At 44.9% G+C, this 15,460-nt stretch overlaps 1 protein-coding gene across 1 annotated transcript in view; it reads left to right on the forward strand.

The window, feature by feature from the left end:
* Window positions 1-545: 545 nt before the first annotated feature.
* The window catches only part of LOC131478135 (KRAB domain-containing protein 4-like), a 38,705-nt gene continuing 23,790 nt past the window's right edge, over window positions 546-15,460 (forward strand). The window contains exon 1 of the mRNA XM_058656045.1: window positions 546-670. The gene's annotated coding sequence lies outside the window, so the exon portion shown is untranslated. The remainder of the gene's footprint in view (window positions 671-15,460) is intronic.

Consider the following 15,460-nt stretch of genomic DNA (forward strand, 5'->3'; position numbering starts at 1 on the left):
CTGGCTGCTGCATTCACAGTGCCCGCGCTGACGTCATAGTGTGTGTCCCAGAAGGCTAATGTCTCACTGGCAGCGAAGCCCAGTGTGAGACCACTTTGTGAGCACTCAGAGCTGTGACCGTGAGTGCCATCAAGGCAGAGTGTGTCTAGATGTGAGCAGGTGCTGTTGGGTTGCAGAGGGTTTTTCTTCGGGAAGAGTTGTAATAGAAAGACTCACTTGGATTCCTGGGTGGTTTCTCTGTATTAATAAGGATCTGTGGTTTCTCTAATCCAAGTATATTTCTCTAACATTAGTTTTAGTGATGAGTGTGTTTCTTCTGTTGTTTAAATTATTTAATTGTTTGGGGAATGATCATTTTTGCTGAATGAGTAGGTAATAGGTGTTTTAAGCAACCCAAATCAGTTATGTAGCTAAACTGGATCAAGTTATAGACTTGTGTGTATCGCTAGTGGGGTATTTGTTGCTTTGATTTGAGGCCTAAAAGATTGTTATTCCACAGAGAGGCTTTTCTGTTCATTGTTCCAGCTCATGTGTTGAGTTCTGGGTAAGAACATCTTGAACCACACCACACCAGTCTCTCATGGATATGGTCCATTCTCCTCCACTCCCAAGGATGCTTCCAGAGTTCTCCATGTGTTTCCAAGAAGAGCGAAAAATGTACACGTCTCTGGTGAGCTGTTTACTTATTTTTTGTTTTGCACTGTATTTTAACAACTTGTTAGGGCCTATGAGATAAAATGAAACATTTGAAGTAGGTCCATTTGAACTTTAGGGAGCTGGGCATAAGATGAAGTTGGCAGATAGATATAAGCAGGTTACAAGACCCTAGAGTCTTCCACGTTAGATGCAGATTTGGCTGAAAAGTGTCACACATGTAACGTGACTTGGTGGGAGTCTGAGAAGACAGCATGACACATCTAAAGAAGACTGGCTGGCCCTGAAGTCTTAAATGCCATCTTTTTTGCCCGCAAATCCGATGTTGTGGCAAGTTTTTCAGTGTTAATATGCAAAAGACCATTCTCCATTCTCTGCATTAGAAATGGTTATCGTAATGCTAAATGCAAGTAGAGTTTTCTCAAGTTTCTCCAGTTGTGTGGTGCCGGGCAGCTTTTGAACACAAATGAAACCTGGACTGTCTGAAGCATTCACTGGGCCACAGGGATTTCAGTAGTTCCATGCATGTCTCTGACGTAGAGGTGTGGGCAGGATATATAGTAGACTATTCAAAGTTACGTTTGTTAGGAACAGCCCCGCTGCCTGTCTATACTTAAAAACACCCAGTAAGTCTTATTTAGCAACAGCTTAATTGTCATTAAATCCAAAGACTGTTTATACAGTGCTTTCCTTGAGTCTTCTGCCACTTTGGAAGCTACCTTTCACACTACATGTGGCCTTTCAGCCATGACGTCAGAAAGAAATTTTTGTAGAAGGTCTTATTATGTGCCTGTGTGTACATGCCAGCTGGTGAAACTGCTCTCCGTGATCTGTTTCTGGGATTTCCGTTCGTTCCTGTTGCTTTGCTCTGGAGTTCTTTGCTGTCCCCCTGTGTCTGCTCTCTCCTGCTTCCTGTAGCTCATCCCGGTGTTCCAACCCGGCTCCCATCCTTCTCATTCTGCAGTCCTCCCAGACTGGCTCAACTTTTTGTGGTTTGACACCCCAGTTTCCAGCTGGTCCTTCTTTTCTACCTTTTAAGATCATAGCCTTCATTCCCTGTTAGGTAAGTTTTTGTAGCTATCCAAAGGATTTCTGAAGCTTAACAAATGGAAAATGAAAATTGTATCCTCCTCTTATCCCTTGCAGGTATTACAGATTGAGTATCCGTAGTCCCAAGTGTTTTGGACTGTGAGTGTGTCAGATTTTGGAGTATTTGCATAATTTGAGACTTCAAATGTGTTGGATTTGGCTTTTTAAGATTAGGGATGCTCAGTCAGTGACACAAATTGACAAGAGTGATTTCTTCTGGACTCTGCTCTCTCTCTCTCTCTCAGGAGTGATCTCATCTGATGTCAAGTCTTTTGTGTTTCTCCTTTTATTCTGGTGTTTGCATACAGTGTCAGCAGTACACAGGGAACAGCTGTTGATGCTGCATCAGAAATGTCACAGATGTGCCAGGGTGAGGTCCAGTCCCTCGAAGCCAGGCTTCTCTGCACAGAGAAGCCATTCAGAAATCACTGAGACTTGTTGAACAAGGGGTAATATGCAGTAATAATGCACAGAGCAAAAATAAGATGCAGGTATTTTAATAATGTGTACCTTTTAGTCATATATATTTATACTGATGATTCTGTAAAGAATGTGTTGATTAATTCACAGTTGTATGCTTCCCGCTGTCAGTGATTTGTCATGTTTTCACACTCCTAAAAAGCTGTTTAGATTTTAGTTTATTCCAGTTGGTTAATAAAAACTAGTTTAAGAAACATTTGTTGTTTGTGTGTATGTACAAGTACTATTGAAATGAAGAAAAACTTATTTAAAATTGTAGCATGTACATAAAATGTGCTGTGTTAGCCGTTTGTAAGTGTACAGTTGAGTAGGTTGAAATGTGTTCTCGCATATTTGCAGCTGTCACCACTATCCATCTATAGCATCTTTTTCATGTCACCTGACACTGTAAATTCTAAATCCATTTCTCTAGCCCAATCTTTGGCAATCACTCTGCCATTTGACTCTCTGAGTTTGTCTGTCCTGGGAAGTTCATGTAAGTGGAGTTATGTTAGTTTTGCTTTCCCTAAAATGTCTTTCCACTTCCTTCTCTAGAATGCCACTGGATATAAAGTCAGAAATTGAAGGTTATTTTCTTTTACCATTTTGCGTTCAACTTTTCCTTTTCATCATGTTGAGAGTAGCCGTATGTGCACATGGGTCTACCTGATATGCCATGTGCTGTTTTTCCTTTGGCTGCTTCCTGGGTCTTGTCTTTTACCTTTGTGTTTCAGCAGTTTGTCCCTTGCTTGGAGAAGTTTTCTTGGTGTCCGTCATGACTAGGCGTTATCACACCATCTTGAATCTATGAATTGATGTCTTTCACAAAGTTTTAACCATTTCTCTGCAACATGCATTTCCTAGTGAAACTACAGTTACGTGTATGTTGGATTGACTTCCAGACTGCTCCAGTATAAAGACATTAAGGTATCTCTTGATGTAATTTCAAGTTCCATTGTTTTCTTTTCAGTCTAGTCTAAGCCAACCAGTGAATTTCCCTTTTAGTTTTAACTCTAAAATGTATGTTTTTCGTGCTTGTTTTTTCTTTTCTTTTAGTGTCTGTGTAAAATACATTATTTTATAACTTCATGCAAAGACTTCAGGTCAATTATGAATGACGTAAGAATCTTTTGTGCTACTTGGAATATCTGGGTTAGCTTGGGTTTATTTCTACTTGTTTTTCCACTTGTATTGGAGTAATGTATTCAGACTTCTTTACAATGACTCTGAATTTCATCCTGTAAATTGTAAATCACATCTTTTCCACAGTGGATAGAGTTGGATTGTTTGGGAAAGTGCTTTTTGTTCAGCAAAGCAGTTCACTGGCTGGACTCTTGTTCCAAAATCAGCGTTGGCTTTTTGCTTTTTTGCTTGTTTGTTTTGTTTTGTTCTGCCACTATTATTAGTACCTGTTTCTCCATTTCTTTCAGTTTCCAGTGGTGCTTCTTTCTTTGGTCCTTTTGAGCTCTGCGGCATGTATGTGGTTTAGTCCTCTGTCAAGCATTTCATTGACGTTTAAATGCAAATGTGGGGACTTATGTTCTTGGCTTCTTCCCTTGATTAACTCATCCCCCAAACCCGTGCTTATCTTGCCATCTTTAAATTTTGCCCTCTTGCATTCCAAGCCAGTAAAGCTGTTTATTTCTTTAATCTGTATGCACAATGGTGAGCATTTGCTAGTAAAACACCCACAGTTTTCTAGGAGTTTGTACTTTAAGTATTCTTCCAATTCCGTTTCTGCTTTGCTTATATATTTTTTCTCTAGCTCCTCAAGTGGTCATGCTGTGAATTTTGATCAGATTTGTAAAACTTATTTCTATTTTATTTTGACAAACTTTCCATAGTTGATTAGGGTGCAAAGGGTCAAGAGCTATAGGAAAGTGGGTAAAACCTTTGTTTCCACATTGTTATTAGATCTGGGATAAGGGGAGAGAGAAAGTGAGAAGCCCCACCCAGCCTCCCACCCATCCCAGGTTGCTGATGTGAGGCATGCTCTGAGGGTCCTGCTCAAGTGGTTTTGATAGTCCAACAGTTCTGAATTTCTGCCGATCTCACCATTCCAAGCACGATGAAATCTCTCCAGAATCACTGTCAACACATGGCTGGGTTAGTTGGTTGGTTTGTTCTGTCTTCTTTCCTCTGTTGTGGTACTGGGTGTCCTCTGCAGGCTCTGATGGACTGCCATATCCTCCACGTGCACCTGGATTTGCTGTCTGGTGTTGGGTCTGAGGCTCTGAGGTGGCTCAGCTTTGACACTTGCACTCCGTGGTCAGACCATGGAAGCTGCACTTCTCTTCATGGTTGGGGTTCTGAGATCAGCAGTTCAGTTGGAGGGATTCTGGAAGAAACTTTGAGGTGATCCCACCTGATTCTTGTGTGCTTGCCAGTACAGGGTTCAGCAGAGTCTGTCACCCAAATTAGGTTCTGCATATGCTGGTGGTTACAATTGCTGGGTCAGTTCTGCTTCCAGCCCTATCTTTCACATGAAGCAAAGAGTGTTGCAGCCCAACGTGATTCTGCCCACCACACACTTGGCCCTCATGCAAACCAGTGGGAGCTGCAGGCTAGTCAGGGTGACCTGCAATAACCCCCACCAGAGCTGCTCCCTGCCCTGGTCCCTATGCTTGCTAGTATGTATAGCATACTGGTCCAGTCTGTCTCACATCCTATTGAGCCCTCCTTCATGTCAATGGGCATTGAAACCTAGTTCAACCTAATCAACCCCACTAACCAGCCACACAGAGGCTCTTGGGTGCCATTCTGTCCTGCCACCCCTGTCCCTGTCCTGGTTCTCATGCTCTCCAGTGTGAATGGTAACTCAAGAGCAAGGTGCCCACTGTTTCCCTCCTGGGCCCACTCCCACTCCCGGATCATGCACTTTCCAGGTGATTCTGCAATTTAGATTGACGGTATTAGTCCCCAGTGCCAGCATCTGCCAGCTGGTGCTGTGGCACAGCCCAGCCAACCTTCAACCACTCTGATTTATGTTTGCAGCAGTAGGAAGTCAGTCCAGTTGGCTTTTCCCTGATCTAGCTCACATGAGGCCCAAGGGCTTGGTAGTCCTGCCCGATCTGGTCTGCCCCATCCCAACTCACACTCTCCAGTGGGAGTTGTGTTCCTGCAGCAGATGCCTCACATTTCCCCTGGCAGCTTTACTCCTCCCCCGCAACTTGGTCTTGCGTGTGCTGGTTAGGTGCCATGACCCAGTCTGGCAAGACCTGCCTCACCTCAGCTTTTGCCCGTGGGTGCTGTAGCCTGGCCCAGCTCAGCCCTGTGAGGCCCTATGCCCAATTCCAGCTCAGGTTGGTGGAGGCTAAAGCCTAGCCCAGCCCAGCCGGCACCCAGTCCCAGCCCTCATCTGTACTGTCATGTGTTGCAACCGGACCCAGCCTGACCCACATTCCATTAATGTGCTTGGATTTGCCAGTGGGTGATGTGAACTGGCAGTCCTTGGTTTGCCCCTGATCTGTGCCAAATGTATACCTTTGGGTACCATTTGCTGGCTCTTTCTGGGCTGCTTCCTGTCGTGGTTTTTATACTCATCTGCATGGACTATGTGCCGATGGAAGAGTATCCCAGGCTTGTCTATCAGAACCATTTCCAATGCTAGATCTCACACACACGGGTGGGTCCAGGGGCCAGCCCTACTTAGTCCACCTCCTGATCTAGCAGGAACAATGAATGGCCTTTCCTGACTGGCTTTCAACCCAATCCAGTTATTATTGTTGGGTATCACAGCCCAGTCTAGCCTGGTGCACACACAGACACAGCTCACATCTGGCTCAACAGGGGCAAAAACCTAGCCTAGCCCATCCTACATCTACCTTGGTCCTTATGAGCACCAGTGGGTACTGGGGTCTAGCCAGCCCAGCACACCCAGCCCCAGTCCACACTTGTGCTAAGGTATGCTGTAGCCATATCCAGAGCAGAACATGGCTCCCATTCCAGCCTGAGTGGGAACCCTAACCCAGCCAGGACATCCCTTAGCTCCCCAACTAGCTGTGTTTCCAGTTACAGATCTTGCACTTGGCAATGGTTGCTCTGACCCAGCTTGGCCTAGTCCCTCACCTGCCATGACCTTTGTGTTTGGATGCTGTAGCCTGACCTGACCCAGCCTACCCCAATTCCTTCCACTCACTGGCAGGTGCTGGAACCTGGCCCTTCTCTGTCTGCTCCCCTCCACGTCTCATGCAGTCTGGTATGTGTGACAGCCTAGCTGAGCTTGACCTGTGCTCCTGCATGGTTTCTGCTCTTGCCAATGAAATAACGTTGACTTGCCCCTGCATGGTCACTCCCCCTACACAGCCAACCCACACATCAGCCAACAGTTGGAGTTACCCTGCTCAAGCTGTCCAACACCCAGGTCTGAAACACGTGCTCACCAGTGGGAGCTGTGACCACCAATAGATTCTCCATGTTCTCATGTTCCCCCAATGGTTCACTCCCCGACCCAGAGCTCACTTGTTCCAGGAGGTGCTAGGTTCTTGCCCAGCATACCCTGCTACTCCATCTTGGCATTTATGAACTGGAGGATGTTGTGGCCCGGCCTGCCTCATACCCTCTGGTAGGATGCACATGCAGGTGCTGCAGCCTGGACCTGCCCATGCTGTCACCAGCCCCAGCACCCATGAGTGTCGTTGGGATCCATAGTCATTCCTAGCTCAGCCCATCTCCACACCAACTCTTAAGCTGATCAACAGGAGTTGTATTTCCACAGGGTTGGGCCCATTTATCCCCTGGAGAATCTACCCCCGACCTGGTTCTGCCTTGAGCTGGTTGGTGTCATGACCCTTCCTATTTTGACTCCCTCCTGTTCCAACACTCAGTCAGGTACTGGGATCCAACCCTGCCAGACAGTCCCTCAGCCATAGCTTTTGTGTGGACTGGTATGTGTCAGTCAGCAGTGTTCTATGTTAACAGCCCATCTCAGGACTCCCATATGCACTGGTGAATCAATCTGACCGAAACAGATCATATGGACTCTCCCAACCAAACTCCCAGGTTTCAGTCCCCATTCTTGCCAGCAAGCTCAGTGACCCCATTGCTGGGAGTCACACAGAATTCATCCCTCACCTACATTCACATTGACCTAATCCATTGCTGTCTCTAGGTGCCAATTACGTACCCCAAAAAACCCTAGTACTCATCTCTGGGCGGCCAGCAGGTGGAGCCTGGTGTCCTTTGGGCGCACTGGCCTCCAACAGCCAGGACTCCATCACTGTGAGGTGATGGCGCCCATGGGCCAAGTCACACACATTGGGTCCTACCTGGCTCGGGTACTCTGTGCAGCCACCACACTGCAGAGGGCTCCTTTCACCTGAGATCTCAAGGTTGAACTCGATTAGATTCTATGATTGATTTGCTCAGCAATCATACAAAACCCTTTACCATGATTGCTACATACCTTGCTACATAGTTTGACTGTTTTTGTAACAATCTGTCTTTTCTTGATCTCTCTTGTGTGTCTGTGCTTAGGTTTTCTCTGTCAGTTGCTTCTGATTTCTGTCTTATCTATGGTATGCCAAATCAAGTCTTTCTTCTATGGGAGTAATTCGTACTAGACAGAAATAGGAGTATGGCCTGGGACTCCTTTGTTGCCCTAGTGTTTTTAACCTGTTTCATAGTTTTGTGATTCACAGAGTTCATCTTTGACTAAGAGTGTTTGTCCAAGTAATAGTATCCTCATTTATGAATTGTAGTGTATTTCCGCTGATCTCTTTCCAGCCTGTGCGCCATACTTACCATAACATGTTTTACTTTTTCAAGTTATAAAACCCATATCAGATTAGTATTGTGTCTCAAATAGATAGGAACTTTGAAAAGAGTTTGAAAATCAGAGCAAATAAGTATTGACTTACATTTACTATTCCAATGTCTGTTATTCTTCTGTATCTGCCCAAAATTCCGTCTCTTAGCATTTTTCAATTTGATTTTGGTGTGCATTGATGTGATTATAGTCATTTTTAGAAGTTTTTCTTTTCTGATTGAGAAATCTGACAGAAAAATAGAATCACGTGCACAACAATAGAGAGAGAAAGAGAGAGAGCTCTTCTATCCAGAGATATCTAGAGAAGAGGAGAGACAGAGAGGAAGATCTTCTTCCTGTTGATTCACTCTCCAAGTAGCCTCAACAGCTGGAGCCAAGCCGATCTGAAGCCAGGAGCCAGGAGCTTTTTCTGGGTCTCCCACATGAGTGCAGTGTTCCAGGCTTTGGGCTGTCCTCAACTGCTTTCCTAGGCCACAAGCAGGAAGCTGGATGGGAGGTGGAGCAGCCGGGATTAGAACCAGCACCCGTATGGGATCCTGCTTTTGGATTTTCTATATACAGAATAGTGTCATCTGCAAACAGGGATGTAGTTCTTGTATCCACAATACTCCTTGCTCTTCTACTTATTTTTTCTTTTGCAATTACTCTAAAACTTCCACTGCTGCATTGAGTAAAAGTAGGGAGAGTGTTCATCCTTATCTGGTTCCAGATCTTAAGCAATCCTTTTAGCTTTCCACTAGTCATACAATATGGGTCCTGGCTTTGTTATATATAGTATTTATTAAAATGAATTATGTTCGTTTTGTAGCTCATTTGTTGAGTATTATTCGGTTAAATTGTTCTCTGCATGTTTAAATAATCGTAATTTTCATCTTCATTCATTGCATTCCTGGGATAAATCCCTTTAGATTATGATGGATGATCTTTTTGATGTGTTGTTGGATTTGACTGGTAGTGTTTGGTGAGAATCTTAACCTCTCTGCTCACAAGGTTTTAATTGTGTTTTTGTTGTTGTCATGGTGTACATGTCTGGTTTTGACATTGACCTCTAAATGAGCTTGGAAGAGTTCCCTCCTTTGTTAGTATTTTGGGATATTGTTAGAAGAATGGTTATTACTCTGCTTGACTGACTCTGATATTCATTAGTAATGCTTCTCTGGTCCTGCACTTTGTTGGAAAGCATTTTATAACTGATTCCGTATTGTTCCTCATTGGCCGATCCATGTCTTCTGTGTCTTTGAGGTTCAGTTTTTGTAAGTTGTGTATTACTTGTAGATTTGCCTATCTTTTGGCATGTAAATGTTTCTAATGTTCTGTGGTAGTCTTTTGTTTTTCTGTGTTGTCTCCCTTTTCATATATGTTTGTAGTTATTTGTCTTTCTTTAATCTTTTGAAAAGGCATTCTTGGTTTACATTGTGGTTTTAGTTTCTGTTTAATTCTACAATGAATTTTTAAGGTTGCTTTTTCCCCAAGCTCTCTTTTTAGAAGACTTCTTTTACTTGAAAGAGTTAAAAACAGCATGAGAGACACACACACACACACACACACAGAGAGAGAGAGAGAGAGAGAGAGAGAGAGAGAGAGATTCCATCTACTCGGTTACTTCCCAAGTAATTACAGTGGTGAGTGCTGGGCTGATCTAGAGCTGGGGCCAAGAGTTTTTATAGGTCTCCTGGATGGATGCAGGAGCCCAAGGCCTTGGGCCATCTTTCTCTGTTTTCCCAGGTCACAGCAGATAGCTGGATCAAACCAGAGCACAAGGGACTAGAACTGGTGTCAGTAGGATTATCCTGATGTACTACCACATTGCTCCTTAGAGTTTTGTAATTTCTTTCCTTCTGTTAACTTTGGTGTGGTGGTTTGCAGTTTTCTAGGTCCTTAAGATAGCATTGTCACATCATTTGATATATTTCTGGGTTTTGATGTAGCTGCTTACTGTTATATACTTTCCTTTCAGTATTTCTTTTGCTGTATTCCATAAGTTTTCATATGTGGTAACTATCTTCATTTGGTTGGAGGAATTTCAAACTTTCCCCTTTGATTTCTTTAGTGTTAGCTTCCTTATTCCTTCACTAATGTTTATTTGTTTGCCGTGTATCTGTAATTTTTGAAGTTTCTTTTGTTGATTTCCAGTTTTATTCAATTTTGGGCAGAAAAGATATCTAATGTAAATTTTGAAAGATATATTTATTTGTATTGGAAAGGCAGATCTACAGAGAGGAGAGACAGACAGAGATTCCATTTGCTGGCCCAGCTCCCAAGTGGCCTCAACAGCAGGAGTCAAGCCATTCTGAAGCCAGGAGTCTCTTCTGGGTCTCCCACGCATGTGCAGGATCCCAAGGCTTGGGGCTGTTCTCCTGATGTCCCAGGCCACAAGCAGGGAACTAGATGGGAAGTGGAGCAGCCGGGACATGAAGTGGTGCCCATGTGGGATCCCAGTGCATGAAAGGCAAGGATTTAGCTACTGAGCCTTGGGCTGGGCCCTTCCCAGATCTTGTTAAGGTCAGTTCTCTGGTGATGAATTCATTGTGAAAGATACCCCTTTTGTGTAAGTAGTTTTTCTGGGTATAGTATTTTTGGTTGGGAGTGCCTTTTTTTTTTTTTCTTTCATAGCTTGGAATATATTGTGCTCTCTTTTTTAACATTAATTTTATTTGAAAGGCTGAGTTGAAGAGAGAGGTAGAGACAGAGAAGTATTTCAAGAAATTGTTCACCCCTCCAGTGACTGAGTCAGGCTGAAGCTAAGCACCTGAAATTCCATCCTGTTTTCCATTTCCATGTGGGTGGCAGGTTTCTGAATGCCTGGGTCATCTTCCACTGCTTTTCTGGGCGACTTAGCAGGGAAGTGGATTGGTGTAGAGCATCAGACTCAAGCCAGCACTGATGTGAGGTACTAGCCCAGCAGGCAGCAGTTAAACATTGTGCATTATTCTGTCTCCCCCTACTTTGCTAAGATGGTCTAATATTGGCTCACTTACATGTGACTGGACAGTTTTCTCTTGCAGATTGTAGAATGTTCTTTCTGTTCTTTCTGTGTTCCATTTATGACAGTTTAACTATAATGTGTCACAGGGCATTTTCTTTCTGGCCATGTCTGTTAGGACTGTGTACTGTGATGCTTACTTGCGTCTCTCTCCACATTGGGACTATTTCAGCTTTTTTTTTTTTTTGTGACTAGGTATTCTGTACTGTCAGGATTAATCAAACAGACAATAATAAGATGCTTAATGGAGAAATGCTTTTATTAATCTGCACTGCAGCCATCATCCACATATTCAGGATAGCACAATTTATTTGAGAATACACAGAGTTTTATACCAGAAAAGAACACAGGTGTTGCACAAAAGCTTTCATGGATTCTTTTTTTTTTTTTAAGATTTATTTTTATTACAAAGTCAGATATACAGAGAGAGGAGGAGGAGACAGAGAGGAAGATCTTCCATCCGATATTTCACTCCCCAAGTGAGCCGCAACGGGCCGGTGCGTGCCAATCCAAAGCCAGGAACCAGGAACCTCCTCCGGATCCTCACATGGGTGCAGGGTACCAATGCATTGGTCCATCCTCAACTACTCTACCAAGCCACAAGCAGGGAGCTGGATGGGAAGTGAAGCAGCCGAGATCAGAACCGGTACAAATATGGGATCCCGGGGCATTCAAGAGGAGGACTTTACCTGCCAGGCAATCACAGTAGGCCCAAGAATAATTTTTCTAAGAATTGCTAGCTTCACATAAGAATCCATGAAAGGGGCCCGGCGGCATGGCCTAGCAGCTAAAGTCCTCGCCTTGAACGCCCCGGGATCCCATATGGGTGCCGGTTCTGGTCCCGGAAGCTCCACTTCCCATCCAGCTCCCTGCTTGTGGCCTGGGAAAGCAGTTGAGGATGGCCCAAGGCCTTGGGACCCTGCATCTGCGTGGGAGACCCGGAAAGGACTTCCTGGTTCCTGGCTTTGGATTGGTGCAGCACCAGCCATCGCAGCCACTTGGAGAGTGAATCATCAGATGGAAGATCTTCCTCTCTGTCTCTCCTCCTCTCTGTACATCTGCCTTTCCAATAAAAATAAATAAATCTTTACCAAAAAAAAGAGAGATTTATTTATTTTTATTGGAAAGTCATTCATAAAGAGAAGGAGAGACAAAGTGAAAGATCTTCCATCTGAGGGATCACTTTTTAAGTGGCCACAATGGCCACAGCTGAGCCAATCTGAAGCCAGGAGCCAGGAGCTTCTTCCAGGTTTCCCATGTGGGTTCAAGGGTACCAAGATTTTGGTCCATCCTCTATTGCTTTCCCAGACCACAAGCAGAGAGTTGTATGTAGTGGAGCAGCTGGGACACAAACCAGTGAGCATAGTGGATCCTGGCAAATCCAAGTCGAGGGCTTAACCACTAGGCTGCTGCATCAGACCCACCAGAAATCTTTTCTCAGAGCACATTTTCTTTTCTTACTGATTTTAAAAACAAATCTAAAGGAAGAAAAAGAGAGATTGCCAATTGGCTGGATTGCTCCCCACGTGGCTGCAATGGCAAAAGCTGAGCTGATTAGAATCTGAGAGATTCTTCCAGATTTCTTATGTGGGTGCAGGGTCCTAAGGACTTGAGCCATCCTTAACTACTTTCTTAGTGCATAAACAGTGAACTGTTTGTTGTCATCATATGTGATGCCTGCACTACAGGCACAGGACAATCCTGTTGAGTACCATTCTGATCCCAAGAAAGAACTTTTGACCCCAAAGTTCAGAACATCACAGTTTATAAAGACAAGACTATAAATCGTGAATATTTCAAGGTTATCTCAGGTTGGGCTAAATGTGGAACTACCTTACGGGATGAAAAATTGTTAACTTAGTAACTATTTATGTCTTGGCAGATGGAACTCATTTGTTTTTCTAGTCATGGATAGGCAACCTCACTAGTGGTTCAAATATTGTGCCAGACAGGATGTGATTATCTTATTATCCTCCTAGCATGGCCACAGTTCATGGGTAGGATTGTATCTGACCTAACATGGAATGCCTAATATGAGGCATATTACTTTGCTATCAAAAACTCTGACTTTGCGTAATATGTTTCATGCTACCCAGGTAATTGGAGGCCACTTTTTTGCTTTTGAGATCCATCTAAGCAAACTATGTTGATTTAGAACATGACCCCACTGTGTTAGGATGTTTCCTTGGGGCCCAGTGCAGTGGTCTAGCAGCTAAAGTCCTCACCTTAAACACACCTGAATCCCATATGGGTGCCAGTTCTAATCCCAGCAGCCCTGCTTCCCATCCAGCTCCCTGCTTGTGGCCTGGAAAAGCAGTTGAAGATGGACCAAAACCTGGGGACTCTGCACCTGTGTGAGAGACCTGGAGGAGGTTCCTAGCTGCTGGCTTCAGATCAGCGTAGCACTGGCCGTTGTGCTCACTTGGGGAGTGAGTCATGTGATGGAAGATCTTCCTCTCTGTCTCTCCTCCGCTCTGTATATCTAACTGTGCAATGAAAATAAATAACTCTTAAAAAAAGAAAAGATGCTTCCTTGAAGATGCCAACCTATTCTTTTTCCAATACTTTGAATTGTGTGAATGTGATAGGTTTATAATGCAGTTTTTCTCACTTAGTATCAGTTATCTATTAATGACAAGCAGAAGTACTGCAGATTTTGGCATGAATTCATTTTCAATTATTTAAAAAAATAGAAAAGTTACTTTTACTACTACTACTAACAGAAATTTTGACATGAGTAAAACAAACTAGAGTGCCCAAACACCTGTAAAAAACATCACTTATAGAAATATCTTTGTGGTGGTGGCTCTTGGGGATCCCCTGGAGAGCCAGGTCAGACTCAGTGCTTGGGACCCTAGCCCCAGGTACCACTGCCAAGCAGTGGGTGAATCCGAGGCTTGCCTGGGCCTGAGTTTTCTCTTTTCACGGTAAATACAGTGTGAGGGGATCTCTGCCATTCAGATCCCTGGTTCTGCCCACTGCCACCATCTTGAGGGGGGATGTTTTGGTCAGGTGAGTTTGACCTTGGGGCTTGGGTGGAAAGACCTTCCAGCAGCATAGTAACTGCTGGGGGGTATCTGAGTGGTGGGCGAATTCTAGGGCTTACAGGTACAGTAGTAGAATATGCAGGGCATGAGTAGAAGCAACCCCATGGAAAATCAAGCTCTGCTGTATAGCTTAAGAGTTGGGGTGGTGATAGGATGAGCTAGGTGTGACCTTGGAACCTCCCAACACTCACAGGTACTGGGACCAAGAGTAGGTGGGACAGGTCCAGCCTGCAGCACCCATATGTGCATCCTAAAACAGGTTGTGGAGTAGCCCAGGACACAACATTCACCAGCTCACACAATGACAAGATGGAGGGGCAGGATATGCCTACAAGGACCTAACTCTTGCTGGCATGCATGAGATCTGGGTCTAGGAGTGGGCCGAGTCAGGGAACATGAAAACTCGCCTAGTGGGTCATAACGCCTAGGGCAAGCATGGGGTCCAGGCCTGGGGGTTGGGTAGACTGGGCAAGGTGGCACCACATGTTGGCAGATGTGTGGGTTGATTTTGGAAGGGGGCAGATTGGGCAGGGCCAAGCAGTCTTTACCTCACCAGCAAGTGTGGAAACCAGGCTGGAGCACAGGTCATACCAAGCTAGGCTGTCAGACTTCCTTGTTTGCATGAGCCAGGGATGGGACTGGACTGGGCAGGACCAGGTTCCAACACCTGCCAGCAAGAGTTCAGACTAGGGGCAGGTTGGGACAGGCCAGGTTACAGCATCCAAAGCCAAAGATCAAGACAGGTGAGGAACTATGTTAAGCTGGGTTAGAGCAACCATTGCAAACACAGGATCTATAGCTGGGAACAGGTCTGGTTGGGGAGCAAAGGGGACACACTAGTGGGATGTGGTTCTCATTGAATAGTACAAAAGCCAGAGTAGGGGCTGCGGTCTAATCTAGACATGGTTACAGTGTCCTTCAGCACAAGTGTGGACTGGGTCTGGAGTATACCAGGCTGGGCCAGACTCCAGCATCCACGGTGCTTGTGAGAACCAGGTTAGGTGTGGTACAGACTGGGCTAGATGTCTGCCCCTGCTGATCCAGGTGTTAGCTGTGTCTGCATGTGGACCAAGCTTGGCTGGGCTGTAACACCCAAGAGTAAAAAGTAGAATGGGTGAGGGCTGGTCAGGAAAGGCCACTGTTCCTGCTAGGACAGGAGGTGAACTAAGTAGAGCTGACCCATGGACCCACTGGTGTGCATGAGATCTGGCAATGGGAGAGGTTCTGATGGAGGAGCTTGGGAAACTCCTCTGTCAGGACACAGTTCCTGACGGTGAGCACAGGAACCACGATAGATAACAGCCCAGACCAGGCCAGGGAATGGTACCCACTGGCATACATTTAGCTCAAGTCTGGGGCAAACTAGGCTGAGCCAGTTCATATCACATGATGGCGAAAATGAGCACCAGAATGGAATGTGGGTCAGCTGAGTTGGGTCGCAACACAAGCCAGTACACATGA

The sequence above is a fragment of the Ochotona princeps genome, chromosome 27 (assembly GCF_030435755.1).
Source record: "Ochotona princeps isolate mOchPri1 chromosome 27, mOchPri1.hap1, whole genome shotgun sequence".
Classification (NCBI taxonomy): domain Eukaryota; kingdom Metazoa; phylum Chordata; class Mammalia; order Lagomorpha; family Ochotonidae; genus Ochotona; species Ochotona princeps.